We start from the raw sequence: 14,876 nt of genomic DNA, 5'->3' as shown, positions 1-14,876 counted from the left end.
CCACAGTCTCCGGCAGGGACAGCGTGTGCCTGGCACGGTTCCTTGCATATCCCGGCCTTGGTCCCACAGGCCTGCAGGGCCCGGCTCAGGATGAGGGACAGGGGCAGGCCATGCAGTAGCTTGGGGGGATGGGGCCGGGTGTGGTGACCGTGGGGGCTGCGGTGGACAGTGCAGAGTGCTGGCCCGGGTCCCGGGAGGGGGTGATGCTTTGGGGGCCTCTGTGTGAGCCGGGCGGGAGAACCAAGGGCATAGCACTCAGGGGCAGCTCAGGTCTGGGGAGGGGGCTGGGGAGCTTGGTGTCCAGGCATCTGTGACCAGGCGAGGCTCCAGAGGACTCTGAGGCCCGGGGGCCTGCTGAGAAACTGTGGGCCTGGGCGGCTCAAGTCACCTGTGTTGGTCTCCTTGTGTCTGAGACAGCGTTGTTCCTTGTCCGTGCAGCTGTCCTGAGCCCACGAGTGAGCCCCCGAGAGTCACGAAGGTTTGTGTCCATTGGTTCCTCACCAGTCTCCCTGGAGGAAGCACCCGGAGGGAGAAGCCTCATGCTTGAACCACAGCGCTGAGGGGAAGGTCAAAGGAAGCCATTCAAGGTCAGACAGGCGGAGAGGACCCTTTCTGAGGGTTAGAAGGATGAGCCTGAGGGACGACCGCCCTGGGAGGACCCAGTGGGCAGCAGGCTGAGATCCTGCAAAATGAGGCCAGAGAGTGGCCCGCGGGTGCGGTGACCTCAGGGTGAGTCCTGGGGCAGGGGCTGATGGCAGGGGGTGGGAGGTGCATCTGTCGGGTTCCCTAGGGAGCTGGGACCCATGGGAGATGCCTGTGCATGCCTACAGGAACACACACACAGACACGCACACACACACGCACACACACACGCACATACACACACACTGAGATGATCTTACGGAACGGGGCCGCGTGACCGTGGGGGCTGGCACGTCTGGAACCCGCAGACCAGCCTGCAGACCCAGGGAAGAGCTGATGTGGTCTGGGGTCCTGCAGGCCGTGGGCAGGCAGAGGGAGCCCCCTCCTCCTCGGGGGACCTCCACCTGCTTTCCGCAAAGTCAAATGCTGATGACACCTGCAGAATCCCTTCGCGGATTTGCCTGGACCGGGCTTTGACCGACCTCTGGGCGCCTGAGTCTGGCCACGATGGCCTGTGAAACATCACAATCACAACGGTGGGCAGGAGGCCGGCGGGGAGGGGAAGGGCTGTGTGGGCACATCTGTGGGTAGCGGGGACAGAGCCGAGGACAGAGCTGAGGAGTGGGGGCTCTGGTGGAGGAGACACAAGCAGGACTGGCCCGCTGCGGCCACGGAGAGCGCTGTGGTGGGCCCTGACAGCTGCCCCAGGACCGGAGTCGGAGAAGAAGCAGGGGAGAGTGTGACGGGGCCCCGGTGGTGGGGGAGGGGCCGGCTGCAGGGGTCCGTGGACTCGGGGAGCGGGTGGGAGGTGGAGGGACAGGAGAGGGGCCCCCACCTCCTTGGGGCCGGCCTGCACGCCCCTCCCTCCCGGGGGACCTCCCCGACTCTGCCTCCCCGCCGCGTTCTGAGAGAGAAAGACGCTCTCTCGTCCCGGCGGCTCCCGCTCTCAGCTCCCGGCAGGGCCTGCCGCAGGATGGGGGCCGGGCTGGGTTGTAGCAGGATGAGTGACCGCCCGGCTCCCTGGCTCTGAAGGCTTTCCCACAGGTGGGGCCCCAGGGCGCGCGCGGGTCAGGACCGGCCGCTACGCCTCCCGCTGCTGCAGCCTCGGACGTGCCTGGTCTAGTCACCAACCTGCCCATTGGGGTTTTCCGTGGTCGTAAGGCTGCAGGGGACACCCAAATATTACTCTTGATGCATTTCTCCATTATTTCCTTGACGTAGAATCCCGGACACAAGTGAACGGGACGGATCGTTTTCTGTGGGATCCAGGGGGACTCTCCAGGGTTGGGTGGCATTGCTGCCGGGGACCCAGGAGCACACACCTCCCATCAGCAGGGATGCTGTCTCTCTCCTCCTCCCCGAAGCCCCGGTCCAGGCTCGCCGAAGCCCAGCCCAGATCTGGGGGTGCAGAGACAGGAGCGCAGCCGTGCGCTGTGCCGAGGGGCGTGGATGTCAGGAGGGACCTGGGCGCCGGTTTTGAACGTCAGCTGCCATCCTGCCAGTCTGTGCCACGGAGTCTCACCAACCAGACGAGCCCCTCGCTCTCCGCTGCGGAAGGAAGGAGGGGGCAGGGCGGGCTGTGGCTGCACGACGGTGGCACTGTGTCTGCCGCTCGCTCCCGGCATGCTCTGGCCGTGGTTCCGTGGGGGACAGAAGGCGGTGCTGCCGCGCTCCTCCCTGCTAGACGGCCAGTCCTCCCGCGCTGGCGCGCCCCGTCTCCACATGCTCCACCAGAAGCTTCTTCTCCATCTTCAGTTCTGTTCTAAAATAAATCGGAATCACTTAGGAGCCAAGCTGGAGGCATAGCCAACCTGCTGGGACCCAGGCCTGGGTGCAAGGCTCTTAAATCAGTTTGGAAATCGCTTCTGTGTAATACAAACGGACACAGGAAGGGAACAGAAACCCCCTAACCCCCAACCTGGAGTCGGATGAAAACTAGATTAATAGGAGAGGAGCGGTCAGCAGGCGCCCGCTTGCCCTCTTTCGGACATGCGGGAGGACTGTGGAGACGGCGTGTGCTGTGGCGCTCCGTGCGGGGCTGCAGCTCGGTGTGGCTGGCCATGTAAGGCCCTTGCGCTCTGGCCGGTGGCTGCAACCGGCTGAACCTTGGTTTCTTCGGGGCTGACGATGGGCACAGTCGCCTTGCCGGGGTGCTGGGTGTAGTCTCTCTCCACCACGTGCGGAAAGCTGATCGCGGAGAGAAGGGACTGGGGAGAGGCAGCCGCAGGCACCTGCTTTCTGGAAAAGGTCTGATGTTTGGATATTCGGGGAGCTGCCAGGGCCATCGGCCAGCTTTCCCAGAGGGCAGAGGCGGCCCCCCCGGTCTCGTGTACCTCGTATCCTGCTTCATTTCCCTTCCCCTGGCAAGCGTTTTCCTCTTGCTAGGGCGCGCGAGACTTAAACATGCGTCCTTAAGAACAACACGACCTCACACGTCAGGTGACTGTTTGGTTACTGGGTTTGCTTTTCATTGTTTGTGGTTAGAAAGTTGTTAGAAGCCTCCGCCGGCCCCTGGCCAGTTTCAGATGATGACGGCTTCTCGTCCAATCCCCAGAAGTGGGACGAGGGTCCCGTGACTCTCGACTTCGCGTCCCAATTCTGTTCGACGCCTGAGCCCGTCCGCGCTGTCGCCGGTAACCTATGACGGCACCGATGTTCTTGAACTCTTGCCAGGAGTAAGACTCATTTCTCAGGAGTTTTGAAGTGGATGTAAAACACCACCACAGTGACACATCCTGAACCGCCGCACTCTTGAGTATTCTTTCTCAGAGTGCGGCGGTTCAGGATGTGTCACCTTGGAGAGGTGAACTACACTTCCCAGAAGGCCCTCCCTGCGGTTTCCGGCCAGAGCGGCCCCAGGACGGGTGTCACGTGAGCCGCACGAGGACACCGGCTCCCACGCGGCTGTACCGAGCGGCTGGCCTGACTCAGGCCTCCGATGGCGCCTGTTCCCGGGGCCTCCTCCTCCCCCCCTCCCTCTCCTGGGCCGGTGTGTGTCCATGTCCGTGACGAAGGGCCCGGCTTCTGAGGACAGCCGTGTGGCCAAGGTCAGAGGCAACAAGATGCACGTGGCTTCCGTCCCTCCTGCAGAACTCGAGATGACTCTCCCCCTCCCCAGCTGTCCTCCCTCCACTGCTCGCCCCGAGGCGTGAGCTCCCACGGCTGTGTGAGCTCAGATCCCAGGGACGAGTCCACCCTCACTGCCATGGACACGTCCCTGCCCCCGTCCCTGCCCCTCCATATCTATCAGTTCTCCTTCTCTGAGTGACCCTGGACTGCTACAATGTACTGTTGGTGATGAGGCCATTCACGGAGACGCGGACGGTGCATACAGAGTGGGGCGACCCTCCGGACCAGTCCTGTCCCCGGAGCTCTCCAGAGAGAACCACACTTGCTGCTGCTTATGTGTCTTAGAAAGTTAATGGTGCACAAGCAAGCTTAACCGTACATGGTTCTTCTAAATTTCTACACACCCGTGTGCTTCTCACACTGACGGTAGCATCCGGCGCGCCCCGCTTTGCTTTGTGGACTTGTCAGGGGTCTTGGAAGTGGAACCGCCTCATTGTTCCTAGCAGATGCCAGATCCTCCATCCAGTGAACGGGAGGAACAGACGCCAGCCCGTTGTCAATGGCTCTACTGGGATTTCCAAGCCTGACATCACAGCGATGCTACGAGTAGGGGTGTCGTTTAATGCATGGCCCCAGATTCCTGCAGCGTAAATCCCTGAGAGTGAAATCGCCGGTCAGAGGGTCAATCCCACAGGCGCTCTCCCTCGGGGAGGCTTTGCCCCGATTAGCACCCTTCTTGGGATTATCTGCTGCTTCTCTTCCATCCCTGCCTTGCAGGGGGTGGAGCCTGCAAAGGGTCCCCCAGTCCTGTTTTAGCAAGGATCCTGTTCTGCCAGCGACGGCGACGTGGACTGCAGGAGTCCGCTGTGGTGTGAGAAGCAGACCCACCTCTGAACAGGGAGCCCGATGCAAGCAGGACTCGATCCCAGGACCCCAAGGTCATGGCCCGAGCCGAAGGCAGACACCCAGTCGCCGGAGGCCCCCAGGTGCCCCAGGAATTCTCCCTCGGCAAAGAAGGAGCACCGTGTCTATGCCGCGGGTCGCAAACCCTTCCTTCGTGTGCAGTTGGTCTTTGGATTTCGTTTATCTGAATTTTTCTTGACGACTCTGAGAGCGTTTTACGTAATCAAACCTGTTTTCTCGGATGGATTCTGGGTTTTAAATTCGTTACGGTGGCGAGGCCGTGGGACCTCCACCTGCGGCTGCCCTATGTTTTCACGGCTCCCCGGAGTCCTGCGGGCCGTGTCCCTTCTATCCTTCTGCGTCCGAGTTCTGACTCACGTTTCCGCCTTGAGCCGTCGTGGGCTGGGGGAGATGCGTGACGGTTTCCTACCGTCGCGTCCCGGGCTTCTCGCGGTCTCCTCCGAGCTCCTGGCGCGCGGGGGGACGTGCTGACCTCCGCAGCTGACACACACCCTGGCGCTCTTCCTCACCACAGAGCAGTGTTTCCTTGGCTGTGACACCTTGTGTCCCCAAATAAACGATGTCTGGTATTGATCGCTGCCCCTGCAGTTTCTTTCTAAATGCATTTGTCTCATACGTTCCTATTTTGAGACCGTCTGTGTCGCTTTGCTGTTGAATAGTCTTGGGAGTCAGCCCGTAGCTGGGACGCTCCGGTGCCGCCCCTCGGGGACGTGCGTGTGTGTCAGACGCTCGTTAGCGTCGTGGTTTCCATTTTGACTGTGCCTCAGGACTTCTCTCTCTCTGGGTTCTCTCTGTCCTTTCTGCTGTTTTCTCTGTATGTTTTTACCGTTTGGAGGGACCGGAAGTTTGTTTGGTGGTTATCCTGTTGGTCTGACTTTATAAGTTCTTCTCAGTCCTTCATCGACCCCGCACGACGAACCACTGCAGTACGTCTCGACTCCGCGGCTCCTGATTTTGTTTCGTGTTTTCTTCCTTCCTTCCTTCCTTCCTCCCTTTCTTTCTTTCTTTCTTTCTTTCTTTCTTTCTTTCTTTCTTTCTTTCTTTCTTTCTTTCTCTCTGTCCCAGTGTTTCTCTTCCTCCTTTAACATGCGCCTATAGTCACCGACTAACCAGACGTAGATACATCTCGTCTCAGGTTAAGACAGAAGAGGACATGTGTCCTGACGCCACTTCCCAAACGTCCTTGTCCTCCTCCTCCTGGCCTCCGATGGGTAAAGCCCTTCTCGGGGCTCCGGCCGTCAATGGCGATATTTCTAACTGAGACGCGTCCTTGGTATCAGCCTCCTTGTGTGGTGAACCGTATCCGCGCGCCGGCCTGTTCTCCGGCGACACTTGTGCGCCGGCTCTCGCGCTGCCCAGGCTGCGTTCGGACGGTTTCTCCTGGATGGGCTCGTTTTAGAGATATTCCTCTAGATTTTGAATGTTCAAAGCGTATTTGTCTTCCATCTTCGTATTTGAAAGGCAGGTTGGCTGTGAAACTCGGGGGTGCCGTCTCCTCGGGGAGGCCCTTGTAGACATGAATCCCTGGCGCACGGCGTGGAGGGTCGTCGAGGTAACACGGAGGCCGGTCTGGCGGGTTCCCTTCTCCCAGGACTTGAGTCCATACCCCCCTTCCGATGCCAAAAGAGTTCTCTGTTTCTTTTAAAACCCAGCAATTTAACGACCGCCTTTGCCAGCTTTTTCCCCCCAAGACATGCACCTTTCAACTTGCAGACACGAGTCCCTTCAACTTGGGGAAACGGCTCGCGGGTGATTTTACAGGTTTTTTCTGTTCTGTGACTCCTGTTGTCCTCTGCGGAGACGCCGGCAGTGCAGGCTGGGTGTGCTCGGCCTCTTTGTCACGGCTGCGATTTCCCCCTCCGGCTCCGGGCCCCTGTGGGCATCCAGTCCCCCTGTGGCTCCTCTTGGCCCCGGGTTGCCTCGGTCATTGCATCTGCCTCGCTGTCTGCCTGCCCACAGAGGCTTCTGTCTCACGGCCGCTGAGTCTACCCCGTGCTTTTTGGCTTTCCCCGACACCTGCCCTCTTGGACAGACCTTCCTGGCCCCGTTCCGTATGTCCTGGACCTTACGTGCCGCCGCGGCCGTCCTCCGACGCAGAGCCTCGGGCGGCAGATGTGGTTCTTTTGCTTTGTGCTTCTGGTTAATGTCTACGAGGAGGACGAGGAGGGGGACCCACCGTCTTCCCCTGCCGTCACAAACGACCACAAACAGGGCTCATTTGCTCCAGCCTGTATTAAGACAACCACGAAAGGGTTTGTCACGGTGACCAAGGCACACTTGAGCAAGTTAAATAGGGTTTTCTAGCGGCAGCTTGACATTATTCAGAGCCTGATGACCTCAGCGGTGTTCAAAGCGCTGTCGCGATCCGTCCTCACCAAGGAGGACATGAGGCTCCAAGAACATGTCCGCGTCTCGGTCCCGCATCCCTGTCCCTGTCTTGACTCTGAAATGTGTGCTGGTCTTCGCCGGGCAGCCGGCTCTCCAGGACACCACTGCGGACCGCGGCATCCTGCCTTCCAGTGGTTGCCCGGAGTCTTGATGGTAACGGGGAGAGTTCGCGGCTCCTCTGCAGGGTCGCAAGTTCACACCTGGACCCAGACTCTTCAGCCGCCTCCCACGCTTTACCAACCCACTGCCAAGGGCTCACGCCTTTCCCCTGCCTGCCCCGTGGATGTCTGCAAGGCGGCCTGTTCTTGTGGGCACCTGTTTGGAGCACGTGGGGGCCTCGCAGGAGGCTTGGAACCCCCTTCCTTAGAAGCCCCAGAGCGGGGTGTAGACATTGTTTTGTAGGTTGCTTCGGGACTCGGGAGCCCTCCTGTGCCTGGAGCGGACTCTGGGAGGTGGTCATGTCAGATGCTGGGAGGCAGGGCTGAGCGGCACAGCCCCGTCTGCTGGGGGTCCCCCCTGGGGGAGACCGACATTCCGCAGACGGACGGGTCCCCTGGCTCCGCGACACACACTGGTCACGTGTGGTCTTGCCAGGGCTCTGAGTGTTTCCGCCGGAGGCTCGCACGGGGTAGCGCAGGCCCGCTGGAGAACGGATGGGCGGCAGGGGTGCATGAGGGACACCTGTTTCGGGTGGCGCGGGAGGGAGGCGGAGGGCAGGGAGGCGGGCGTCGGCCGCGGGAGGGGGATGGGCGGCGCTGTCCTTCCCTTTCCTCCCACGTCCGGCTTTGGGCGGCGAGACAAGGAGGGAGCGTGGGGCACTCGGCATCCTCCGGAGGCTCCCAAGCGAGCCGTGACCAGGGGGTGCACGGAGGAAGCCCGCTCACATCACCCGGCCGGGCCCGGGGCGCCTGGAGCCCCCGTCGGCGGGAACGCCTGAAGCTTCTCCGGCCGGGTCTCTAGCGGGCCGCAGGCTTGCAGCAAGGCGGGATGGGGGTGAAGGACATGTGTCTCTGTGTCTCTGTGCTGACCCCCATCCGGAACCCACCCCAGAGCGGGGCGCAGGAGACATTCGAGAGAGGTCACCCAGAACCGCTGTTACAGCACGGGGGGCTCCGGACCACGGCGGCTGCGCTCCTGCAGGGAGAGGTCGCCCTTTCTCCCTCACCACAGAGCTCTCAGGCTCATTTATTACGATTAGAGGCGAAGCACCCCTCCTCACCTCCTCGGGGCCTGGGGGTCCTCGTCCGTAGGACACCTCCCCTGGGCCACATGTCCCCCCACTTGTGTATTCGCCCGGATGTCTTTGCTGCCAGGGACACGTTTCTGTGTTGACCCCAAGAGCCCCCGTGGCTTCGGATGAGTCTCGGAGGCAGGCCCGGGGAAGGGGTTTGCTGCAGGAGAACTGCCCGGAGGGGCTCCGTGAAGGTCCCGTGGGGGCTGCTCGGGAGGGGAGGAGGGGGGGCAGGCCAGGCCCCAGGGGCTCTCTGCAGGGGCGGGACTGGTCTCCAGGGGTGCATGTCATATAGCGAGGTGCCTGACAGTGGCGTGTCCACACGGGGCACAGTGACGTTGTGAACGTGAAATACCTGCCCACCACCGCCTGCCCTAGGAGCCTGAGTGCTCCTTCGGTGGGAAATTCATGGAATCGACGGATAGCTAGAGACTCACTTCTCACTGAAGACGGTAGGAGGCCAGACTATCTGTGATCACCAGCTCACGCGGGAGACAGAGTCACAAGGAGGAAAGGGGTGTGCCCAGTGCCCTCCAGGGAGATGTGGCAGAGCAGGTGTGAACAGCCCGTTCCCGGCATCCGGCTCCCTGCAGCTCCCTGCGGCTCCCACTGTCCCAGCTTGCCGGTGGACGCTGGTGTGGCACGGGCTGGTGGTCCCCTCGGCCTCTGGGGCCCACGTGGAGACTCAGAGGGGCTTTGCTGGAGGGAAGAAAAGATGCTCGCCTGCCCCCAGCCCATCATCAGAGCTTCCCAAAAGTGTTTGTACTGGGCACTGAGCCCCGAGTGAATGTGGGGGTCAGGACCTTGGCCACCCGTGCCAGCAGGGGCCCGGGGAGCTCAGAGCTGATGGGGGACCCCTGGGTCATGTCAGGGGCTGCAGGGCAGCGATGGGGACGTGGAGCAGGTGGATGTCGGGGCTGAGCCGGAGCCCCGGGAGACGCCCAGGGGTGGCTCGCTCCCACGCTGGGCATCTGTGCGATACCGGACCCCGGAACGGCCGAGGCACCCTCCCCACCGAGGGCTGCCCGCTGGGAGGTGGGAGTGTTGGTTTTCTGTCGTGGCCCTAACAGAGCACCACAAACCAGAAGGCTTAAAATAGCAGAATCTGCCCTGTCCCAGTCTGGAGCCAGAGGTCTAAAGTCAAGGTGTGGGCCGGGCTGCGCTCATCTGTGGCTCCGGGTGGAGGCGAGGGTGTCCTTCCTGCCGCTGCCAGCTCCCGGCCGGCCCCGGGCTTGTGGCCACATCCCTCTGCTCTCTGCCCCCGTCTTCACCCGGCTTCTCCCTTGGTGTGTGTCCCTCCTCTGACTTTTACAAGGACACCAGCCACTGGAATTTGGGCCCATCTTCATCCAGGGTGTTCTCATCCTGAGATCCTTACCTGAATTAACATCGGAGAAACCCTGTTCCCAAATAAAATCACATCCTGAGCTTCTGGGTAGACAGGAACTTTGGGCACAGTATTCAACCCACCACGTGACCCTCCTACCTCAGAGCTCTGCAGCCCTGGCCTGTCCCCGGGTGTGAACAAAGGGAATGTTCCCGCTGCCCCTGGTGTGTGCACGCCGAGGGCCCATCACCCCGTTGGCACAACCACAGGCTGCTCACTGAGCTCCCGGCCCCCAGCCCTGTGCCCCCCAGCCACGCCCACTGAGCACCCTATCTCCCCGGGGGGGAGGCGGCCTCCTGGCTGGACGCCCGGGGAGGTCCCCCTGACTCCCATCTGAAGCCCCTGCAGTGGACCCCGGCACAGAGGTGAGAATGAGCGCGTGACCCGGGGGGAGCCCCAGGCCCCACTTGGGCCATAAATCCCGTGCTCTCTCCTCCCGCGGAGCCCGGCCGTGCCCCTCAATCACTCCCTTTCCTGACAGGGGCGCCGGGCCGTGTGCTCTCCCCCGCCGCTCAGTAGTTAAAATCCTCCCCAAATGTTACTTACGAAATGATGAAAAACTCGAGAGAAGGGTCTCGGGGAGCACGGGCCGCAGTCTTGCCATTATCTCTGACGATAAATCTTTCTCCCCGGCAGCAAACAAGGTCTGCAGTATTTCATAATTGCTGAGATGAAGAACCCCTATTTTCCAAGATGTTCAGGAATAACTCAGGTTTAAAGACCACGTCCTAACAACTGGAATGGGCCGATTATTCCAGGGGAATCCACCAAGGAGCGTTGCCACACGAGGTAGGAAAATGTGCTTGAATTATTGCTGAAACTTTGCTAAGAGATTCACGATTTCCATTGCCAGGAGAGACGTTAATGCCCATTTATTAAAAATGTTTCTGAGGTTTTACTTCGGATAGAAGGATTTGTTTCATTTAAGTATGTCCCCCGGAGCCCTTGCGGTGGAGGGACCATCCGTCTGCCCGTCCCCTGACTCAGCAGCGGCCGTGTGCGGGTGCGGCCCCGGGGGAGGCGAGCAGATCCGGTGGAGGGGCGCGGGGGGCAGAGGGAGGCGGGCACCGGGTGGGCCGGCGGCGTACTTGGACGGCAGGAGGCGCCCGTCGCCAGGCGCTAAACCGGCCTGGTCGCACGGCGGCCCGGCCGCACTTCCGTTGCCGTAGGGCGGAATGTTCCGAGCTCCCAGGACCGTCTGTGTCTCGTTCTTCACAGAGGCCCTGAGGAGGGGGTACCACAGCGACGTGAGACCCTCAAGAGGCCTCCAGAGCCAGAGAGCACTGTCCTGGGCTGTCTGAGCCCCGCCGGGTCTGGGGGATTGGCCGGAACAGCCTGTGCTGGGAGATTCCCCGCGGAGCACCAGTGGGTCCCCGCTGGGCAGCCTGACGCACGTCACCCTGTCTCTAAAGACCCGCCGCCCATCGCTTCCACCCTGGCAGACCAAGATGACCCTTCCCTGGGGCCCCTGCAGCCCCTGGGCTGCTGCTTTACAAGTTACCTGTTGAGCCGGTGAAGGGCCTGCGTTTTCCCAGGGGGGCCCAGGCTGAGTCGTGGACTGCAAGGGGAGTCTGGGTCACGGCCGGAAGGTGTGTTCGTGTCCTGTGGCTGCCACAGATGGAAGGTGTTGAAAATGACAGAGCCCGATTCCCTCCCAGCTTCGGGGGCCTGAAGTCGGAAGCCCTGCTATCAGCAGGGCTGCGCTCCCTCTGAGGTCCTGGGCGGGAACATCCCTGCCTCTGCCGGCTACCGGGGGCCCCAGGCTCTGCCTCTGTGGTCACGTGCCTCTCCCGAGTCTGCGTCTTCTTTTCTGTTTCTTATGAGAACGCTTGCCGTTGGATTCAGGGCCCCGCCTGGACGGTCTCGGACTTACTCCATTTGCAAATTCCCGTTTCCCAAATAAAGTCATATTCACAGGTTCTGGGAATGAGGGTGTGGACATCTTTTTAGGGGCCACATTCAACCCATTCCAGATGGGGTCTCAGGGAAGTAGGTGTTTGGTGAGGCGGGGGGTGCTCTTGGGGCTCTGGACACTGAGACTCACGGCTCTCAGAGGAGGGGCCAGGTCCCCTCTGAGTCCTCGGACCTAGGAGCAGGGAGTCAGGATTCTGGGGTGAGGCTTTGTCTGGGAGCAAGGGTGGGGATGTGGACCAAGGATTTCAGAGAATCACATCTGCAGGACAGGGCACAGGAGGGGGGCAGGGCTCAGGTGGCACACACACTTGGTCTTGTGGTCTGGCCCCACCTCTCTGTGCCCACTCTACACCCATTTCGTCTCCCGAGCCTCCACGAGCTTGCCTACAAACGGGTGGAAATGTTGCCTACGCCTGCGGCTTGTGAGGGTTCGATGAGATCCAAGCTCCCAAGTGGCCAGCCACCAGTGTGCAGCGGGTGTGCGTGGTGGCAAAAAGTCAGTGCACACACACTGGTGCTGCAGGTGGACACAAGTACACACTGGGCACACCTGATGCATGGGTGGGCAGCTGCACGTGCACACACAGACACACGGCAGGTGCACACGCAGACACACAGAGACACACGGCAGGTGCACGCACTGACAGACACACGGCGAGAGCACACAGGTACACAGACACACGGACACACAGACACACGGACACACGGCAGGCGCACACACAAGAACGAGGCGCGCGTGTCCGCTCCCTCCCCCGTCATCAGGTCCCGCTGTCTGTTCCCAGGTGCATCTCCTACGGAGTCTCCTCCAGCAGGCCGGTCCCCTTTGCTGGTTCCCATACCTCCCATGACCTCCAGTTGCTGGGCAGCAAGGACAGCACACTGGAGTCTGCCCCCCGCTGAGTAAAAGGGTACCAGGGGCTCCTGGGCGCAGGTATGGCAGCCTGGACACTAAAAGCTGAGCCCTGACAGGGGAGCCTGTCGTTGGGGAACGTGAGTGCAGGTGAGGCGCCTGGCTTTTTGGGAGACAGTCCGGAGAGAAGCTTCCAGGGGGCATCTGGGAGGGTCAGTGGGAGCTGTGGGGTGGTGAGTGGGACTGGGGCATCAGGTGACCGCTGATCCACACAGAACTGACCCCAGAAATCCTGTTTTCCTGATTCCGTCCTCACAGTTTTGCAGGGTAGGCGCAGATGTGATCCTTGGGCTGTGGAGGAGAAGGGGCTTGGGCGGCAACCCGCCCAGGGGCACGTGGACAGTCCGCCACCACGCAGGGACCTGCCCACCCCTGCCGGTAAGGCCCACGGTGACCAGGAGCTCCACTGCGCAGGTGTCTTCCCCTTTTCCAGACCATGCTTCCAAATAGCACCCAGGAACCTGCTAGAAATGCAGACTCTGAGGCCACCCTGGACTGCTGATCCTGGAGCTCGGAGGATGGGCCTGGGGTCTGTCCCCGCTGTCCGGGGAATGCCGACGAATGATTTCATTGGAGAAGCTGCCTGTCTCTGCTGGTGCCCGGGGCCTCCTGCCAAGCCTGCGGAGCTGAGGGGCTCCTCCAAGCTCCGCGGCCAGCCCGGCGGACGCCCAGAAGCACTGCGGTAATTAACAGCTTTATCTCGAAGAGCCATTCTCTCCCTGTCCACGCCAGGAGAGCTCCTCACGTGGTCTTCTCCAGACAAGAGCTTTGTCCTTCACGTTGAATGTGATGCTGGAAAGGAGGCAGGAGGCCTGGGAAAAGACTTGTTAGAAAATAGCCAGGGGAAGAAAGGGGCAGGTGTGCATGTCCCCCTGTTGGCTGACATTCATTGAGCCTCTGTCGCATGAGGCTCATACGCTCATAGTGGAGAAGCCAGTGGATCCGAAGCCACCCCTACCCTTGAGAACCCACGCTGGGAGCCTGTGAGGACACTGCCTGGCTCTCTGGAGTGCCTGTCCATGGTGAAGCCTCCTTGGGAGCCATACAGCTGCAGGTAAGGCTTGCTCAGGAATGGCCGCCACTCCATTCTACACGCCGCTCTTCACGCTGCTGGCCACCTGCCTTGCTCACAGTGGGGGCTGCGTGGGCTGCGTGGGCTGTTCTCCACCTGCAAACAGGCCTTGCTAAGTATTTTAACAGACTCTCAAACCAATTTCTAAACCCCGAGAAGTTTCCTCCAAACTTGGTATTTTTGTTTATTTTTACTTTGAAAAAACAAAACATTCAGTCATGTTTGACCTGGGCCAATTTCCTACTGGAAATAACTAGGCTGTGCTCCCAATAGGCCCGGGGGACTCTGGGTCATCGTGATCCTGTCGTCCAGGGAACGCTGTGGACAGCTCTGAGAGCCGTGGCCAGGATTACAAGGAGTGATGTGTTGAAGCCCCAAGCTTCTGGGCTCCTCAGACGCTGCACGTGCTCAGAAGGGCCCTTCCCGCCGCCGCCTCCTCTCCGTCTCCTTCCCGTGAACGGTGAGGGTGAGTCTCCGCCGGGTCCTGCCCGTCGTCAGGGCAGACACGAGCACAGGTTGGCCTGGGGGTTTCCTGCACCGTGCGCCGTGTCTGGCCTGGTTGGAAGCCTCTTGGCACACACTCACTTTCTCCTTGGGACCTTCTGACACCCCTCCACACACGCAGGGAGGGTCCCTGTCAGTCCGCAGGGAGCCCCAAAGCTCGGGGACGTTCCTTACCTGTCCGCGTCCTTCTGCGCATTGGAGGTGCGGCCGCCCCACGAGCCAGAGCTGGGTCAGAGGCGCTCAAGACCCTGGACCCGAGGGGACGGGCCCTCCTGCTCCCCACGCGCCAGCCTCTGGGCTGCTGTTGGTCCACTCATGTGGCATCACTTAGCGATGGACTGGACCCAAAGCCAGAGCCCAAACAAGTAAATATTTGTTCCAGAGACGCGTGATGTCGGGTTTCACTGTCCGTATGTCTGTTCCGTGACGGGCCCACGGTCTTCCCTGGGTTAAGATTCTCTGTGCTCTGAGGCCTCACCCTGCACTGCTTGTCACTGCGTTTGGGTGTCTCTGTCTTCGACACACTGCCTCCCTCCCCATCTCAGCTCCGACCCGACAGGAATCCTCAGGCCTAGGAGCTGCCGATGCCCCCCGCCCCGCCTGTCCGCTCCTGCCTCGGAAGGACCACATTCCCTCCTGCCCTTCCAGCTCAGCAGTGAGGCTGCTCTGAATAGGACGTGGGGGGGCGGTTCGGAGCCCACTTCCCGCCTGACCTGGAACCAAGCCGAAGTTTGCTTCCTTGTCCTCTGGGAAAGGCTCTGCTCCCGCCTTCCTGTCTCTTAGGGTTCCCAGCCCCTCGGTGGCCATCCGCACGGGGGGTCACATGGAAGGAACA

At 61.1% G+C, this 14,876-nt stretch overlaps 1 long non-coding RNA gene across 1 annotated transcript; it reads right to left on the bottom strand.

Annotated features, from left to right (window-relative positions):
- Positions 1-718: 718 nt before the first annotated feature.
- LOC309868607 lies at positions 719-10,748 on the bottom strand. Its single transcript, XR_014313748.1, has 3 exons — positions 10,188-10,748; positions 1,965-2,404; positions 719-1,154 (listed from the first exon to the last, which is right to left on the bottom strand). It is a non-coding gene; the product is annotated as an uncharacterized lncRNA (long non-coding RNA).
- Between the last annotated feature and the right edge of the window lie 4,128 nt (positions 10,749-14,876).

Source organism: Mustela nivalis (assembly GCF_964662115.1).
Source record: "Mustela nivalis genome assembly, chromosome: 7".
NCBI lineage: Eukaryota > Metazoa > Chordata > Mammalia > Carnivora > Mustelidae > Mustela > Mustela nivalis.
The sequence above is the reverse complement of the archived record's forward strand: the minus strand, read 5'-3'. Positions and strand labels throughout refer to the sequence as shown.